Here is a 21006-nt window from a genome sequence, read left to right on the forward strand (position 1 = left end):
AGATTTGTAGAGGCTCAAGACTGTTAGCAGAAACATCACAATGTTCTGTCATGCTGAGTTGTGTTTGTTCCATGATGTGTGCAGTTCAGCTGCTCGGGTTCTGATTCATTGGCCTTCATGTTAGATTAGCAAAGGTGGGTTGCTGGATATGATGCCAGCAGAGACGGGTGTAATCAAAGTAACGCTTTGCATACTTTTAAACTAAGCTGTCTTGCTGATTTCTGTGCGGATGGGCTTAACGCCCTCCATCGTCATTTCTTGCCAGTTTCAAGTAATAGGTGTAGTGATTCTATTTGAATTCCAGCAACTGTATTGTGTTTTTTCCAAAAATATTGGTGTGAATATAAGATCTTACTCTCAGCACTAAATCCCACTCAAAGTAATATGGAAATGAAATGTTAGGCTACAACTAAAATAGTCTGAAAATGTTAAATGTGCTCAAACAGTTAAAAATATGCCCAGAAAAATACTAGAATTAAGCTGATTTCAGAAGACTATCATGAGCTACAGTTGATAAAGCAGCAACTTTTTAGCAGTGTATGGAATATATAGCAAAAAAAAAAAAAAAAGAAGTTTGATAGTCAGGCTGCAATGCTGACTGTGAAGTTCCTCTCATCTGCTAATACCCATTTGCATTTGGAAGCCCTTCACCAAATCATAAAGTTGACGTATTATCTCCTCAAAGCACAGGCTCCGTTTCACTTCCACTGTCTCCTTCTGGGATTGTAAAAATGAGCAATAGGCAGTGTCATTCATGGGACAGTGACTTTTCCCAAGCAGCTTTCTTAAAGTAATAAAAGTCTTGAAATCTCTGAAGTAAATCTGCACTTACGTGCTCATATGCTCATATCATATTCAAGCCTTAGCTCAGGTCTAATTCACCTTACAATATGCTTCTCATTCATCACATGAAAAGAGCTCACCTGCCACCAGGTGTAACCTGGGGAGGTAAGTGTTTCACCAAAAGACACGCCGGCGTGTCAAAGGGTCGAGGATCAAACTGCCAACACCATTACGAGCATGCAATCCACTCTACCGCTTGAGCCATGGACGCCACGCAAGATGCGCAAGTAGGGTCACCAGATGTCACAGCATTTTTATTCTTTGTCCCACATCTTGAGTCAAAATGAGATAACAGAAAATACAGGACTATATAAAGACTATTGCATATGGCCATAAGAAAAAAAACTTCAGCCTCCTTTTATTCTTATTGTATTTACATAACAAGAGATTTGGGAAAGTTGCATTCAAATATAGTATATTTCACTGATTCCCAGCATTGCATCCCACATTGAGTTTGTGGGGATGTGGTCACCCTATGCACAAGACTTTATAGGACTTTGTCCCACACTCATATTCATATCAGTCTTTTCACCATCGTACTATCTCCGTACATCATTGTACTGTCTATCATGAGGCTTATGTCAGGTAAAACTTTCAGTGCCAGCATTGGGAAATTGGTTTTCTGTCAGTTATTGTTTCTCTTGATCCTGTGACACAGGATTTCTTTCATAGGTACACACAAGCCCTTATTTTTGTTTTATATACTCAAAGAGAGTTCGGCAAGAAAGTAGATTTCTTTGAGGATATGGCTTGTAAGATTACATTTCCTCTTACATCATCCGTTTCCATTTGCTTTGCATCCTCCACCCTCCTCTTCTACCAAAAGAAAAAAAAAAAGATGATGGAGGCACTGCTGTAGCCCTCTAGGTTTCCTTATGCATTCCACTGCCCCTCTGCCTCGGCCAGGCGTCGTTAGCTCACTGCAGGCCTAATTGGGCTGCGTCTAATAACAGCAGTCCCCGGGGTGTGCTCTAATGAACAGAGAATATAATTAATGCCACGGTGACGGATATTGGCTCTTGGCCCTCAGGCAGGACCTGCTCAGCATTCAACTTCTTCACCAACTTGTCTCTCTCAGTCTCGCCATTCACTCCACTGAGCCACATCCACCAGAGCTTCAATATGTATTCACCCAGGTTTCACCGATTGGGCTCCGCTCCAGGGTGCTCACTGCTCTGAAAAAGCTACAGATGCATTAACTTCCATTTCCATATTAATCCTATTGTAAACAGCGTTTCGATTTGCAAGGCTTACTGTGAATTTTAAACATGTTTGTGTGCATGTGCGATAAGCTGAAGGGGGGATGCACGATCGCGTGTGGGGTCCCGGTGCTGTGTCAGCGCCATGTGTCAATGGGGCGTCCAGGTGAATCCAACACACACACACACACACACAAAAGAGGGAGTGAACAGCCAGCTGCTCTGCCAGTCAGCGAGCACGCCTACAGGCATCTATCTAGCTGTCCGCGGCTCTGTCACGCCTCGCAGGAAGACGCTGATTGATTCACCCTCGATCCTGCCCTTTCTCCTCTCTCGCGACGTCTCTCTTCTTTGCCCTCCCTCCTCCATCTGCTCCAACCATCTGCTCCAACCTTCTAAGTCTTTGCTCCCATATGTACAGTTTGATTCTTCTCTTCCTGCTTAGCCTCTTCACTTACACGGTCACACATGTTTGGGCTGCATGATATTACTTTTTGGGAGGCTGTGCATGTGTGTTTGTGTTTGTGTGTGTGTGTGTGTGTGTGTGTGTGGGGGGGGGGGGGGGGGGGGGGGGGGGGGGGGGGGGCTCAGGAGTAACACTTAAAAGTAAGGAAATTATAGAGTTGGAAGTGCAAGTTCTCTGTGGCACAATAGCACCCCTTGGTGGTAGCTCACCATGACTACACCAACACAGGTAAGAGGACTTCCACTTTGACTTCTCTGGCCGGATTTTTGTTCAGAGTAAGTTCTTTAATGAGCCTCCAGCAAGGAGCAAAATGAGAGGAGAGCTGAGGTATGAGATAGAGAGAGAAAAGTTGGCAGGATAGAGAGCTACAGTAAGCGGGGGTATAAAAAAAAAAAAAGACTAGTAAATAAGGCTTTGGCAGGGTTAAAGAAGCAATATGTGCACACTGAGAGGCACCACACTAATGACCAAGCTAGAAACTGACGGGCAAATGACTGCACAGCTGTCCTTGTTTGCCTCTGTGTCTGAGTCTGAGTGTTTCTAGGTGACTGCATACCTTTTAATGCGTGCGTTTAGGTCATGTTTGTTTGTCTGCGGCTGCCGTTGCTCTGCTTCTCCTTGACTGACAGGTCATTAATGCACACGGAAGCCCACATATCTGTCAGGCTGACAGAGTAAAACCAAACCATTATGTTAAAACCATTAGCAGGAGGCAGAATTCATGACATGCATGGTTTCCACGCCAGATGACTAAAATAGCTATAAATGGATTAAATTAAATATGCACACATCCTGACTGACACAGACAAAATGCTCTTACATTTATGATTTCAGCACTGTAATTCTGTGGGACGATAATAATGTCTTTGTTTTAATCAGAATGAAAATTTCCTCTCCCCGCTGCGCACTGCTGTTGGGCTCGCGTGCCTACAGTATGTGCATGTGCGAAGAGTAGGACAATTATGCTGTAAGAGCATCCATTCAACATCTTAACATCACAGTGCATTGCACTCCACTGCACTGACCTTGGCTGTAATTGCAGCAGGACCTTTTCTTTTATGCACTGGTCACCAGGATAGAGAAATTAAATGTCAACCAAGCCTGAGGGAGGAAGAAGCAAGGTATTGCACTGTATCGGGTTGGAAGCTATCCAAAATGTCCGACATTCAGTCCCACTATTCTCTCTGCTCCCCTCAAGAGAGAGTTCCAGTTTTTGCACACATGCACACACACACACACACACACACACACACACACACACACACACACACACACACACACACACCATCAAGTACTTGGAAAGATGTCAGAAACAGTAAAACCCTACACTGAAATAGATACTAATGGAATTCTATGAGAGTCTATTTAACTGAGTACACACATCTATTCATTCAAGCAGACAAGCACAGTAGTGAAACACAACTACACAAATACAGTACACACCACACACACACAAACACGCAGACACACAAACACCTGTCAGTAAATGATATAGAAGACAGAGGGATGAAGAGTTTTCACATTTGGAGGGGAAATAGAGCATGTGGTGACAGCAGAGTGGTGGGAGCATCCAGGGGGAGTTGCTGATGTGCAGCTGAGAGGAACAGCTTTGAGTCAAGGTTTCTCAGAGTCATAAGGGGAGGAACACAACACCAGGCTTTTTAAAATGTTTTTATCATTCAAAAAGTGCCCTTGTCCTGTCGCCACACTCCTGCATCCGTGTTGAATGGGACTTGAAGTAAAATTTGATTCTTTTCCTTGGGCACGTTTAGAAAATGCCAGTGTACTCTTAGGTCTCGTTTAGATCAGGCAGAACAGACTCGTTTATTTCATACTACCATCCTTTTTTGTTGCTATTTGTCTTGTGACACACAAAAACATCACTGTGCTGTTAAAATATCGTGACAAATTTTCTGTCTTTATCTTGTTTTTCTTCATTTTTTTTCTTCCCCCAAATCCCATTAGGGATCAGCATTTTAAAAAAAACACTGTTTGATATTCCCTGGGAGCTACTGACAATTCTTCAACTACTTTTTGGCAATAACATCACATACAATAACTGTTAACTGATGGCCACTTTATTAGGTACACTATTAGTACAGGGTTGGACCCCATTTTGCCTTCAGAACTGCTTTAATTCTTCATGGCACAGATTCAAGAGGATGCTGGAAACGTTCCTCAGAGATTCTGGTCCATATTGATATGATGACATCAAACAGTTGCTGCACATCCATGATGTGAATCTCCCGTTCCACCACGTCTGTGGACTGTGGAGGCCATTTGAGTACAGTGAACTCACTGTCATGTTCAAGAAACCGGTTTGAGATGATTGGAGCTTTGAGACATGGTGTGTTATCCTGCTGGAAGCAGCCATCAGAAGATAGGCACACTGTGGTGGTAAGCCTGTGTAAATGATAGCCTCAGTATCCTGTTCTTAGCTGACAGGACGGGTACCTGGTGTGGTCTTTGGCTGCTGTAGCCTTCGTCAACCTTGGCATGCTGTGCATTCAGAGATGCTCTTCTGCATGCCTTGGTTGTAATGAGTGCTTATTTGAGTGACTGCTGCCTTCCTGTCAGCTCAAAGCAGTCTGTTCTCCTCTGACCTCAGACACCAGTAAGAACTGCCGCTCACTGGGTATTTTCTCTGTTTCAGACCATCCTCTGTAAACCCCAGAGATGGTTGTGTGAGAAGATCCCAGCAGATCAGCAGTTTCTGAAATACTCAGACATCCTTTCTTCCTCATTCTGATTCTTGGTTTGAACTTAGGTCATCTCGATCATGTCTACATGCCTAAATACACTGAGTTGCTGCCATATATTTGGCTGATTAGATATTAGCTTTAATGACCAGTTGAACAGGTGTACCTAAGAAAGTGGCCTGTGAGTGTGCCTACATTGTAACAACAAAAACAAGCAGAACTGCGCAGTTGCTCAGCTTGATACTGTTTGCAGGATGTTGACAGCACAGTAATCTCACTGGCTGAATAATCCTGTCAGTTTATAGATTTTACATTCAGTTTTAATAGCAGTAATCACAAACTTTAATAAACTTAACTTTAATAATATTAAATGTTATATTACAGAACCATCATGGTAATGATCAACATAAGATACACATTATTCCATATAATACATACACACAAATAAAATTTGTAACATTACAAATTGCTTGAAAACGGGTTGAATCAGTTAAAATGTTTTAGTTTGGACAGATCTGTCTGAAAGCACCTTTGTGCAGTAGGAAGAGCAGACTTCCATCCAATATGGCGCCTGCACTGACCCTAGTGCACAGCAGCTATCAATGCAGCATTTATTTATTTATGTATTTGTGCGCATTGTGGATCGTTCAGATCTGCTAGCTTTATCTCTCTTCAGACCTCCTTTTTTTTGTTTAAGAACAGAACATTTCCATGGCAGCAGTTTTAGGTTTTGTGTTTCCTGAGCTCTTCTTTGATTCATTACTTTGCGGGGAGTTGGAAAAACAGCTTATAGGCGCCGCCTTCTGGCGGTGGTAGTGCACTGCATCCCATAAGGTGCCAGTAAAATCATGGGAAAATAGATTTTAGGATAAGAAATTGTTCACTTTCTTCATAACTAAGCTTCCCAGAACCTTTGAATTGTTGCAAAGTACACTGTTTATGTCTGACAGGAATATTACTTTAGTCAAGCTTCTCAAAGCTTTTTAGATTTAGCTCAAAACAAAGAGGCAGAAAAATCACCAAAACACACATATGTCCCAGTTATTTATTTTCTGCAGGTCTTAGCACTAACTTAGGTTGTCAAGATGGCTTTTAGTGGATTCACTGCCAGTATTTTCCTCTTTACCCGGGGATTTTCCTTACAAAGGTGGGTTTTTTTTTTTTTAATTTGTTTCATTATTTGTTTTTTTTGCTCAGTTCAGGCCAACAAAGCTTAAAACAGACAAGAATGGGAAAACCGCCACATGAAGCCTGGGGGAAATTTCTCTCTACTAATAGGGGTTAAGCCCGCTGTTGCCATACATCTCAGTGATGAGAAAGGAAAAAAAAAATAAAGCATTTGGTCTTCTCCTAATGCTTCTAATAGATCACTGCAGTAAGCAGCATACACTAAAAGTAAGAGGAGAATTTTCTGTAGCACATCTTCAGAGTTAGGATAGATGGATGCAACAAAATGCCATTTTGGCCTGGTAAAATCTCTGGAGAGATCACTGAAAATCATGTACAATAAGCTCTTTTGCTATCATCACTACTTAGCAAAAGATCATATGAGACTCACTGGTTCATCACATGTAAATGTTAAAGTCTTGGGTCTTATACATAGACTGGTATTATATGAGTCATCATCCATATCTGAAGTGGGGGCCTAAGTTTGCCCATATTTTCCCACAAGACTTATGAAGCAACTGAAATAGCTTCCCACTTTTAACTAAAGTTAATTCTGTTGAAAGTGACACTAGTTCATATTTCCACCATGCAAATGATTTCAGAGGCAGCAAACATTCATAATATTACCCCACTGCAAACCTTCATTCGCACATATAAAGTCTCCAGTTGGATGAACATGCTGAAATGGAACAAACAGAAACAGCCTTTTCGTGAGCATCTAATACAGACACCATCAGTTAACAGTCTGAACATACTGTACTTGTGACAGTTTGACGCCTTGTCCTGCTGGGTAAATCAGGCACGCCGTTTAAATAAGCTGCAATTAGTATGCCATCGCTATTAAACATTTTGGGCACACGGTGCAGTAGTGGAGTAGCTTGTTTTCAGCGTTTCTGCTTTTAACTTGAAATTTATTCCACAAAATTGAATCACACAGTGAAACTCAGCTCAGTTTGACACACATCGATGGCCCCAGCTTGTAATCACTTTATATTCAAAAGGTGTATGAAGGCAGAGAATATCTTTCACCAAAAATCACCCTTTACTCTAACCCTCTCTAGCAGAGCATATTATGTGCAATTTACTTTTTAAGAAAGGAAATGCAATTGATATGCATGAATACCATAAACATATGGCTAAGCTCAACTTGTGAAAGGTCTGTCATATACAGTGCCTTGCGAAAGTATTCGGCCCCCTTGAACTTTTCAACCTTTTGCCACATTTCAGGCTTCAAACATAAAGACATAAAATATTAATTTTTTGTGAAGAATCAACAACAAGTGGGACACGACCGTGAAGTGGAATGAAATTTATTGGATGTGTCAAACTTTTTTAACAAATAAAAAACTGAAAAGTAGGGCGTGCAATATTATTCGGCCCCCTTACGTTAATACTTTGTAGCGCCACCTTTTGCTGCAGTTACAGCTGCAAGTCGCTTGGGGTATGTCTCTATCAGTTTTGCACATCGAGAGACTGAAATTCTTGCCCATTCTTCCTTGCAAAACAGCTCGAGCTCAGTGAGGTTGGATGGAGAGCGTTTGTGAACAGCAGTCTTCAGCTCTTTCCACAGATTCTCGATTGGATTCAGGTCTGGATTTTGGCTTGGCCATTCCAATAGCTGGATACGTTTATTTGTGAACCATTCCATTGTAGATTTGGCTTTATGTTTTGGATCATTGTCTTGTTGGAAGATAAATCTGTATCCCAGTCTCAGGTCTCTTGCAGACTCCAACAGGTTTTCTTCCAGAATGGTCCTGTATTTGGCCCCATCCATCTTCCCATCAATTTTGATCATCTTCCCTGTCCCTGCTGACGAAAAGCAGGCCCAAACCATGATGCTGCCACCGCCGTGTTTGACAGTGGGGATGGTGTGTTCAGGGTGATGAGCTGTGTTGCTTTTACGCCAAACATATCGTTTTGCATTGTGGCCAAACAGTTCGATTTTGGTTTCATCTGACCAGAGCACCTTCTTCCACATGTTTGGTGTGTCTCCCAGGTGACTTGTGGCAAACTTTAAACGAGACTTTTTATGGATATCTTTGAGAAATGGCTTTCTTCTTGCCACTCTTCCATAAAGGCCAGATTTGTGCAGTGTACGACTGATTGTTGTCCTATGGACAGACTCTCCCACCTCACCTGTAGATCTCTGCAGTTCATCCAGAGTGATAATGGGCCTCTTGGCTGCATCTCTGATCAGTCTTCTCCTTGTTTGAGATGAAAGTTTAGAGGGACGGCCGGGTCTTGGTAGATTTGCAGTGGTCTGATACTCCTTCCATTTCAATATGATTGCTTGCACAGTGCTCCTTGAGATGTTTAAAGCTTGGGAAATCTTTTTGTATCCAAATCCGGCTTTGAACTTCTCCACAACAGTATCTCGGACCTGCCTGGTGTGTTCCTTGGTCTTCATGATGCTCTCTGCACTTTGAACAGAACCCTGAGACTATCACAGAGCAGGTGCATTTATACGGAGACTTGATTACACACAGGTGGATTCTATTAATCATCATCAGTCATTTGGGACAACATTGGATCATTCAGAGATCCTCACTGAACTTCTGGAGTGAGTTTGCTGCACTGAAAGTAAAGGGGCCGAATAATATTGCACGCCCCACTTTTCAGTTTTTTATTTGTTAAAAAAGTTTGACACATCCAATAAATTTCATTCCACTTCACGGTTGTGTCCCGTCCCACTTGTTGTTGATTCTTCACAAAAAATTAAAATCTTATATCTTTATGTTTGAAGCCTGAAATGTGGCAAAAGGTTGTAAAGTTCAAGGGGGCCGAATACTTTCGCAAGGCACTGTATGTATATATATTTTTCAACATGTGTATGCAGCTGTAATGTGTTCTTCTCAGGGGACTGGATAAATATTTTTTGGAAAATAGCATATGATATTGAGTAATGTGGAAAAAAAAGGCTTTTCACAGAACTCTGTGCGGTCCTGTGCGAAACTAAGTACACCCCATGATTCAATAGCATGTCAAACCACCTTTGGCAGCAATAACTTGAAGTAATCATTTTCTGTATGACTTCTCTCACATCCACAGCCCACTTTGCTTTACAATGATGCTTCAGTTCATTGAGGTTTACAGACATTCATTTGTGCACAGCTCTCTTAAGATCCCACCACAGCATTTCAGTTAGGTGGGGGTCTGGACTTTGACTGGGTCATTGCAGCACCTTAATTCTTCTCTTTTTCAGCCATTCTGTTGTGGATTTGGTGGCAGTCTTGGGATCATTACCCTGTTGCATGACCCAACACTGGACAAAAAGGGCCTGTATCCGGAACGCTCTAGAATAATCCGTGGCAGAGCCAACTTTATGGATCTGCAACGTATCCATAATGTTTCCGGAGAGAATACGGGAAGATCTGATCTGTCACAGATGTTTAAATGGATATTATCCAGATATTTAACGGATGTTCATTCAGAGTTTGGATTTTTCAGGGTCCAATCTTGTCCGTTTACAGAGAAATCTCCAAACATGTCTGTCAAAGATCCAGTGCATATTCTTCCGGATATTGTCCGTATCTGTGACAGATACAGAGGTATCATACTTCGGATAGTACCGTATTTTAGGGCTTTTATTCCAGTGCAATCTTTAGCTGTCGGACAGATGTCATGACATGGTCAACTCTGTGCCTTCAAGGTACTCAGGTCCTCTGGCTGTAAAAAAAAAAAAAAAAAAAGCCCAAATCAGCACCCATCCACCACCGTGCTTGACATTTGGTGTGAGGTGATCATGCTGATATGCTTTGTTTTTTTTTTTCTTCGGTCTGGCTTCAATCATCTCACTCTCGCTCATATTCTGAGGTAGGCTTAGGTAGGATGGGGCGCCTAGCGTAGGGACCCTCCATCCAAAGTGTAAAAAGCTGTTTCATTTCATTTTCTGTGTTCTGATATTTAGTAAGTAAATGTTTTGATACACGTACAACAACATGAATGGAAATGGATGCAAATCAAATCATGGCACAATAATGGATATGAGATTAGGGCAGGAAAACTGTGCCAAAATGGGATTTAGTATGTAGTTTTTTCGTCATCTACAGTTGAACATAAAATAGACTGTGCACACCTGTTAATGTAATTCATTTTCCATCAGTTTACCACATTTATCAAACCTGATTTACTATTCAACAGCCTGACTCCACATTTAACTGTACCAAACACAACAAGCACTTCACACTGTATCAGTTAGTAAAACTGTGGTCTTAAAGTTTGATAAACTGCTGCACTTATTAAACATAAATATGTAACATTTATTGCTAAAGTGACCGGCTTGTTGTGTGCCCTCATAACATGTCAGATTATTTTAGGTAGAGTTTATACATTCAGATGTAGTTGTGATGTATGCTCTGTGCAAGGAAAGGCTGAGGGATACTCACTTTTGGTAAAGCTAAAGTACTCAGTGAGTCGCTTGTCCCCAGCAGATAATGCTGTAACATAACAAGTTAGTTTTTAACAAAAGGAAACTTGTAGTGTAACAGAACACTTTATAAGGCAAGTGACTATATTTGGTTATTTCCACACACTTTATATATGACGCCTGTCCCGCGCCTCATGAAGAAATGGCCTAATGTTGCTTAAAGTTATAACATCTATGATGTAATGTTCTAGAATATATGTTTCTTTCACCATACATGTGTTTTTCTTTTACATGCAGGTTAATTGAGGATTCTAAACTGGCTGTAGGTGTCAATGTGAGCGTGAATAGTTTTCTGTTTTCCTGTGTTAGCCCTGTGGCAAACAGGGTGTGCCCCACCTCTCACCCTATGACAGCTGGGACAGGCCTCCCTATGACCCTGAATTGGATAGGCGGAAGAAGATGGATGGACAGTTATTTAATTATACTGTGAAAGATTGGCACCAGTGTTTTGTTTTTTTAAGTAAAAGAAAAATGCTATTTTAAGACATTCTTTTCAGTCTTTTCAGAGCTGGGGACAAATTATGTCCTCCAGTCTGTATTTGTATCCTAAAAATGTTTTTTTTTTTTATTCTTCTTTCTTTTTGTGCATGTTGTTCTTTTTTAGATGAGCATACAGCTAATGGAAGACAAACAACTTTTGATTAATCTCAACCTTTCATGAAAAATAACAGAAATGTGCACTGCTTTAATGTGAATAACATTAATATTCCACATGTATTATGGACACTGTGCATAATCACACTGATTTTATCAGATTGCAGCATTTATATCATAGCCGCATATCAGACATACAAAGTAGTTAAACCTAATCTACATTTAGAAACATATACAAATGTCATATTGAATATATATATATAAGTTTATTATAATATATTAATGTCCAGCCAGGAGAGAAGAATGACAGCTTGAGGGGAGTGGGCTGAGTGGTGGGCGAGTGGTGAGATAAAAACAAAGGCATTTTTTTTTATTATTTATTTATTGCTGCACAGATCAGCTCTGAGTCAACACAGACACTGGAGAACTGCAGTCTTCAAAATAAGAATGAACACAAAATTAGCACATATTATCATAATCCTTCCCTGTTTTCAATGTTTTATGACTTCTGCCTGGATCATTCTCTTTTCTCATTGAGGTCTCATTACTCAAATCCAGTGTCATTGTGAGTCTTTGCTTCCAGAGTGAACTAGGGCCACATCTGCAAGTCTGCTGAATTTGTTTTGCTATTCAGGCTGATTAGAGCTATACAGCATTAGTGGTTTGACAAATAAAAAACTACATGTAATAAATTCTATATACACAACATTTATTGAAGAGAGGAAACTAGTGAGGAATTAGAGGATTACAGGAGAGAGACTGAGGACGCTGCTCTGCTCTGAGGTGAGTCACAGAGGCTTATTGAGTAACTGACAATCCCAACTCCGCTGATAAACGATGAATACCTGAAAACAAGACTGGATTACGGATGAGGAGATGGGGAGCGTGTGTGGCCATGTGCATCCAGGTGTGAGCAGCTAAGTGCAGCTAGGTGCAGCTGTCTCAGAAATGGAGGTAGGAATTAAGGACTATTTGGACTCATTGTCCCCAGCTTCCCTCTGAATATTGTGGAAGTTCTGCTAGATGACCATCTCCCAACACAAACTAACTATACAATGGCATCATTCCTCAGCGCCTGATAAGATTTAGCAGAAAGTGGGCCACTGCTATCAGCTCACAGCTCAGCTCCTCTCTTCACCCAGGTAATTATCCATCACTGTTGGAAGTCCATCCTTATATGTACTTGAACAGGGCATTTGTTATGGACTAACTGTGATTAGCAAAGAAGTCCACAATTAAACGCTGCTTGGGATTAAATCATCTAGGCCATACATACCAAGGTTCTGGATCTGTTATCCACATGGGTCTCTTTGGAGAACAATGCTCCCAAGAACACAGAATACCAGATACACCAAACTTGGATTTACAACATACAAACAATATCTAGAGCTGGTGTCTGACCTGAAGGTGCTGGGAATGATTCATAGAGGGGGATATTATTATTATCATAATGTGTAGTTATACATGTGATTTTATGGTTACAAAAAATATTACCTTGACCTTACCATGAATTAAAACCCCATTTCTTGCCAAAAGTAGCTACTTCTCTAATATGGCCAAATTTTATTCAGTTGGAAGAAAATTATTACAGTTCCATAATGAGGTTTATATTTAGGAATAGCACCCAAATCATATCTTTTAGGGCTGTATTCACTCATGCTAGTTGGTCTGCCTGTCCTGGTCTCTCCATGGGGGAGTGGTTTCCCATGGTGGTGGTGGTGGGTTGCAACGGCAGCTGTGTGGGGGCTCCGTTTTTTGCATCTTTGGTGTTTTCCCCTTTCTGGTGGGGTGGAGGTGGCGTGGACGTTGGGGATGAACAGCGAACAGCCCCAGCACCCTGGTTGTGCTGGCTGGTGTCCTTGCTGGGCTTTAGGTCTGTTTGCTGTCCCTTGACTCATGCAGTGCTGTGGACTCCTCTTTCTGGGTGCCCATGCTCTGGCCTCTGTTGGGTCTTGACTAGGGCCCCAGGCACTGGTGGAGACCTTCCTGCATGTTTCTGGCTCAGCGTGCAGGTGCCCCCTGCTTCTTGGTCTTTGCTGTAGGTTGCGTCCTCATGTGGGCTTATATGGGTTCTCATCACCACGCTATGTTATGATGTTTGAACTCTGGTGATTCTGCTGAATTTGATGAGAGTGGGGGTGTTCTCAAAATCACCACACTGCCGGGTTTTGTTTCTGCTAGTTTCTTTATCCTTGATTAAGTGTTAGGTTGCTGGGTTTCACTCAAATGCATTTTGCAGCCCTTGAAGGGATTTGTAAAAGCTCACGTGTCCTCACATGTCTGCATAGAGGTGCGCGCGCGCGCGCACGCACACACACACACACACACACACACGTGCGCGCACACACACACACACACACAGCTAATGATGTATCAGAATGCCAGGTGATAGGCATCTCAACCTGTAGCTGATGGCACACGTGATATCTCAGCTCCCACCTGCCAATATTTTCCTGAGGCCCTTATAAAAACAAGAGATAGCATAGAGATGAATTCATACATATAGGGAGACATAAACACTCATGCATAGAGTTTCAAGGTCCTGGGTTCCTGTGAAACAGAGACCCTCTCCTGAATGCCTTGTGAGTGGGGAGGCAGGATGAAGGTGGTAACAACCTCAGCTCCTGCTGCCTGGCAACGCCTCTTCACTGGAGGACAAAAAGTGCTTCATTGTTTTTCTGCCATTCACAGCAGCTGTCTCAAGGTCCCCGTGTCTACGGAAGAACAGAACACCTTCCTTTTTTTCCCCATTTGTGCATTTGTGTTCATATGAAACTGTGTGAGAGGAAGAGTCCAAGAAGCTACGCACTGAATAAAACAAAGATGGTGGGCCCCGGTGGGTAAAGGGTTACGTAAGGTCTCATTTAAAGTGCACTATGGTTCTCCTGCTCACTTTTGTCTCCTGCCTCTCTGTGAATTTTTCTTTTTTTTCTTTTTTTTGGAGATTTTGAGACAGACAGCGGAAGGCAGGGGAAAGTAGAAAACGAATAGAAAGAAACCATTGAGGAAAGAAAAGCCCATCACTGTCACAATTTAAGTATCCAGTCACGTAATGCTACCGTACTCACACCGCTGCTTAGCTCCAACTTGGCTCCAGATCAATAAAATGTCACCTATCACCAGAAGCATGGTTTCTCATACTAACCTCGAGGACAACGTGCCACGTCTTTAGCTCAGCCACCCGAATATATTTACACACAACGCTCTCTCAACCCCCCCGAAGGCATTAGAGGTTTTAAACCAATCCCCTCCTCCTTTTCTTACACTGCATGGTGCTGAAGAAAGTCTCCCCTTCCTTACAGTAATGACTGCCCTATGAAATCAGAGGCAGGGTTATTCTGTTTGATAAACAATACCAAGCATTGAGAGGTGCACCAAAGAAAAAAAAGATGCATAGAAGCAAGTTTGCACACACACATACACAGTCTGACAAAAGCAAAGCAGTGAAGTGAGGGCAGACGTTTCTATACTTTAAACCAATTGCACCATCAGCATCAGAACAGATAAAATGAGGTCTGGGGAAAAGAAATAAACACACCACTCCATTTTTAAACCTTTAATGTAAGAGCTCGAGTCTTCCTTTGACTCTCAAGGTTTGTAAATTGGAGAGATGGCGAGAATGTGCCTTATCTTCTTTTAGCACCCTGTCACTCTTTTGTGCTCGTTTCAGTTGGCCTCAGAAAGAAACTCTTGTCTCTGATAATGGCGCTCAGTGTCAGACTCTTTCACCTCCATTTAAAGGAACATTATTACTCATTCATGGTTATTGGAAGAACAGGGAGCTGAGCAGCATATGCACTAGTTACCCTTCTGTGCAAGTGTAGTTAGAAGCAAATAATAAAGCTTAATGTACATTCAAACTATTGTAAGACAATAAACTCAGGTTAACATGTTTATGATGAATTTTGGCTCAATAAAGCAAGTGTGCAATAGCCAAAGGATATATTATTTTTAACTTGCTTGTTAAATATCCACTTACAGCTCATGTTGTAAACACTGTAGACAGATTTATGTGGAGTTGCTTTATCAGAGCACAACAGGCCAACAAAACACAATGGCAAAAATCATGGGAATTTATATATCCACGCCTCGTGTTATGCTCGAGTTGCTCTGAACTGGACTACTGCTCACGCGGTGAAGATACGTCTACTCCTATTGCACAGCTTCTTTGCTCCTCAGATTTCATTTTTTTAATGGCATTTAATTAATTACAACACACCTAAACCTATTTTTTTAAACAAAATAAAGTAACACGACCTCAGATCTAGAAATCACGCTCTCCGTTTGTAATACAAACATAACTGTAAACAGTTTCAGCACATTGTGTAATGATTAAAGGTCACTGTTTTTTGCTCTTGTGATCTGAGCTAATTGACTGCAGCTTTCCACTAGAATGGTTTAATTTGTGCTCAGAGTTTATTACAATATAGAGAAAAAAAAAGCCCTAAAAGTGGTTGACAAAACATATAGCCTTTCTTCCCATAATCTGATAGTCTTTTGTTTGAAAATAATGCCTTGTAGTGATTGTTTGCTGCATTTGACTAAACTGTATTGCATAATTAAATCATGGTAAGTTATTAGATCGCTAATATCAATGAAACTGAGGGGAGATGTTAGCCTTAATTGACTTGCAGGGTTGGATGAGAAATGGTTTAAACAAGAGACTGATGGCATGTTCTGCTGGCTTGGATATCTTAAGAGGCACTTTTGCAGGAATCTCTATGGAGGAACAGCTTTCCTGAACACACTCTTTTGTACCTGGGGAGATGAAGATTTAAGCCAAATGAATCTCTTGGCAGCGAGTCAGCGGACGATTAAAACCTCCAGCAAAGTTCAAGTTCTTAAAATGAACTAAACACTTTTTTTTTTTTTTTTTTTGGCCTGGTTTACAATCACAGTTTATAAATGTGCCACAGGAAGCAATTATTCCGTGCAGCTAAAGCCTGATTTAGATGAGGAGATCACAGTGGGAAGTCTACTCTGGTTTGAAGCACTACTGCAGTGATCTATCGGCACACTGTACACACAGAGGGAATTTCTGGTCTTCTGTTTTAACTAAGTAACATGCTAATGTTTGTATGTGGCAGGCAGGATTCAATTAAATGAACCGCACAAAAATGCTGTAAATATTTGGAGAGAAAACTGTACTGAGCTCAAAGAATTGTTTAAAAAGTTAATTTTTTTTCATTATTCCTGTTTATTACCTCTGAATAGAGAAAGCACTTTAAGCCTCGCTAGTTTTGACAAAACCCCATCTAACCTTTTAAATATTCCCTTTTTTAGTGCACAGACCAGACAACAAACCTGAACACAGACAAATGATGGATAATGCTTCCATCCCATAATGAAACGTAAAAGCTTTTCACTGATTTATGGGAGCAGTTAAAGGCAAAGCAACTTTTTTAGGCTGCCATCAGAAAGTAATGTTCTGAATAATGATATATGCTGCTGGCTTTAAGCACACGTTCTGCTACATCTGAATCAGATAAACTTAAATTACAAAAGATCACAGAGCTCTTGCTTCAGGCATGTAAGTTAATCATCACAGCTGCTTATCAAGCAGCATGTTGTTGTTGTTCTGTGGGTCATCGGTGTAGCTGGGAAATAAATAAGCCCATACGGAAATGTAGTTGACCAACAGAAATTATGAATCAGATACTTAAATAATGAATTCCTTGTAAGAGAGGCGGCCACATGCAACTACACTGTATGGACAAAAGTATCAGGCCGCATGTCAAAATCTTTGAATTTAAGTGTTTTCAGTCCCATTGCCACAGGTGTATAAAATCAAGCACCTATCCATGCAGTCTGCCTTTACAAACATTTGTGGAAAATGGGTCATTTTAAAGCGCTCACTGGAATCAAATGTGGTATGGTAATAAGATGCAACCATTGCAACAAGTCAGTTATTGCAATTTCTTCCCTCCTAGATATTTCATGATCACCTGCAAGTGTTATTGCTGCAAATGAAAGCGTTTAAGGACCACAGTAACTCAGCCAGGGTCACTACAATTGCTGAGGACAGAGTACAAGTCACCAATGCCCTGCTCAGTAACTGCAGAGCTCCAAACCTCCTCTGGCATTAACATCAACACAAAAACTGTGTGCGGGGAGCTTCACGGCGTCGGTTTCCATATCTGAGCAGCTCCTGTAGGTGTAATATGGAGGCAACCCAGTATTCTTGTCCATATAGTATATGTTAACTGTCTAGGGTAAAATTATAGGCATTATGGTTATTTAAAAAAAAAAAAAAAAAGAATTATTGTTTTCCTTATTTGAATTGATTGAATCTGTTAGTTAAAGACATCTGAAAATGACTTTTGGAAAAGTTTTTTTTTTTTTTTTTTTTAACAGATTGTGTTGCATATTTTGTACAAACTGCAGCCAGAGACTGAGCTGCTGAATGTTATCTCAAAAAGGAAGGAAGTAAAAGTAATGGTAAATTTAAAAAAATGGATGAAAGCAAAGAGTAAAACACACAGCTCCCAAATATGGCACAGACTGCAGTGTCCTGACTCACAAATTTGTGACTTATACTTTTTTGCGCTTTAAAAATTTTTTAACTACACTCTTTCAAAAGAGACAGCAGATCTCAAGAGTTCTGTTTCTTGGATAAGCAAATATGAAAACAAGTCCCATCACTGATGGGGATATCCTCCCACCCTTAATGAAAATATAAAATAAATGTAGAAGTCAGGATAACATTACAGTCCCATTTTCATAATAGAAAACCCTCCAGCAGATATTTTATTACCGTCTGCAAAACTATGCTGCCCTAATTGGGAGGCTTTGCCCTAAACCAGGGATCCTCAAACTCAGGGCTCGAGGTCAGCTGTCCTGCAGGTTTTAGATGTGTCCCTGATCCAACACACCTGAGTCAAATGGCTGAATTACCTCCTCAGTATGCAGTCAAGTTCTCCAGAGTCTTGCTAATGGCTTCTATATTTGACTCAGGTGTGTTGGTTCAGGGGCACATCTAAAACCAGCAGGACACCTGACCTCGAGGCCTGGATTTGAGGATCCCTGCCCTAAACTTTTATCCTGGGTTAGTAAAGATATAATATGTATTCCAGCAAAAATATGTTCTCAACAATAATTAAATCAAAACAATTTTAAGCATACATAATGCATTTGCATCACTATAATTATAAGGCAACTATGTACAAAACATAATGCAACCATGTTTACATTTGAGCAATATTGCTGAGCAGTAGGTATGCCTTTAATATTGCTCAACAATGAATCATAGTCTGTACTATTTATGGCCATGAGTCATTCCTGACCAACATGTTAGACAAAGCTCAGCCAATCAGAAGTTGGCACAGACTAATCAATAAGGCTTGAACCTAAGTTACTATAAATAGACTGGCTGTTTACCTTGAAATTTGTGACTCCCCAGTTTCTCACTAGCTACTGCCAGCTGTTCAGTGGCCATCAGTTGTTAGATATGGGGAATCTTCTTCTATTTCAATCAATAATCTAGTAGGTATAGCCAATCACACAGCACAATATGATCACATGATTAGGCTAAGAGGCTGCATATCATTAGCATATGTGAGCATAGCATTAGCTAAAGTTTACTCTCCACTTCAGATAAATACAGCCACAGGGTACTAAAAATGCATGAATATGAATGTCACACATATGCCAAATTTCATGCCTCAACTCCTTGTGGATTCGGAGTCAGACCTGAAAGGTAAAACCTCACGGACAGACACCCAGAAGTATGATGACAATATCCTCCAGTCAGGTACTGGAACATGTTGCATAAGATATACAGTACCAGTCAAAAGTATGGACACACTCACCCAGATATGAATGGGTGAGTGTGTCCAGACTTTTGACCGGTACTGTATAGATTTTTTTTTTCTATCCTGACTGTAAATCGCCCAAATGGAAAAATGCTTAGTGACAAAATTTAGGTGTTTTTTTGAGGGGACTGTAAGTTCATAGTTTTGCTAAACAACAGCCACCAGAAAAACAATGATACTAAAATCTGCAGACAAGACACACACACACACACACACACACAAAACTGGATTACACAAGATACACAAGAAGGACAAGCAGTAAAACAAGCTCCTAAAAGCCTGCAGAAAATCCTTACACACACCACACACACACACACACACACACACACACACACACACACACACACACACACACACACACACACACAGAGAGAGAAGTACACACACCTGGCAGATGCAGAAACATTTATCCTTCAATTTTTATATCTATTTATCTATTCTGGGTCACAGAAGCGGCATCATAAAACCTCATCACACCCATTAAATCGCCTTTTAAAAATATGCCCAATAAACAATAATGCTAATTTTTTTTTTTGCATTTATTTGATTGTATCAAAATGGATTTGATTATTATTTTATTATAGTCTAATAAAATTAGTCCATTTTCCTTCACCTAAGCTGAAGTGTTTATAGCCAGTGCCCCCACTGGTGCTCTGATGCTAGTCTATAGCAGACTGACAGTAAAGAAGAGTCTTTTCACAGCACAGCTTGTCACAGGTGGGGTGATGAGTGCCTTAGGTGACCATTCATCTTGGAAACTCTCTCATTGGGGCAGGTGTCAAGTGGTTCAACAAGTGATGGAAAGTCTCTCTTCTTTCTGACCTCTCTTTTAAACTGCTGTACAAACAATGTCCTCCACGGTGGTGCTTGCTGTCTGTATTAGGTCTGAATTAGTAGCTGAGGGGAAAATAGTGCAGAGCAGGCATTTTTTAAAAACTGTTGGCTGAACTTGAAATTTCTTTATCCTAGTCTGCCTTCTGTTTTTTTTTGTTTTTTTGGACATTACATAACCAGTTCCATTACTATTCGGTGGTGTCTCAGCCTTTTCTTCACATACAATAATTGAAAGAGGAGGATCACAGGCAAACAATATTAGATAATTTTTAAAAAAATGTAAACAATAGTGGTTAAAAAAAAAAAAAAGCAAGTGAAAATGCATGGGCATTAAACAGTCTTTGTATTCAGGAGCTGGCAGGTTAAAGTCTCAGTAAAGTGCATTTGTGCCTTCGTAAGAACGTGCAGATACGTTCTGAGCAATTCATTGCAGCTGATTGTCATTCATGCTGCCTCAGCACCTTCATCCCTGCTTAAAAACATAAGAATTTTCCAGTAGTGAGAACTGGTTCTTGAGCCGATTAACCACTGTTGTGTGGTTAATGTGAGAAAGGACGGCAAATCAACACTACACGATTTTCTGAATATTTTCCAGAGTCATGTGTGAATAAGGCTTGCAAGTCACACAGTCCATAAATAAGAAGTTTTCACAGGACAACTAATACCCTGAATGCTTCCATAGGATTTGAGAGGGTGCACTCAGGAGCATTCAGGTGTGTGTTAACACAATGTCAATCCTTCCCAGGAAGGGCATTCCAGTGAATTCACCTCAAGGTCAGAGACTCCACCTCAGTTAGCATGTTAAATATTAAAGATGAACAAGTAGGGTTTGCATGGAAAGTTGCCAGGGTTGCATCAGAACAATCACTTTCGGAGCAATGCCTTTAGACAGATGAGATCAAAGCAGAGATGTTTGGCCATAATGCACAGTGCCACATTTGGAGAAAACCAAACAGCATATCAGCAC

The sequence above is a fragment of the Archocentrus centrarchus genome, chromosome 10 (genome assembly GCF_007364275.1).
Source record: "Archocentrus centrarchus isolate MPI-CPG fArcCen1 chromosome 10, fArcCen1, whole genome shotgun sequence".
NCBI classification, from domain to species: domain Eukaryota; kingdom Metazoa; phylum Chordata; class Actinopteri; order Cichliformes; family Cichlidae; genus Archocentrus; species Archocentrus centrarchus.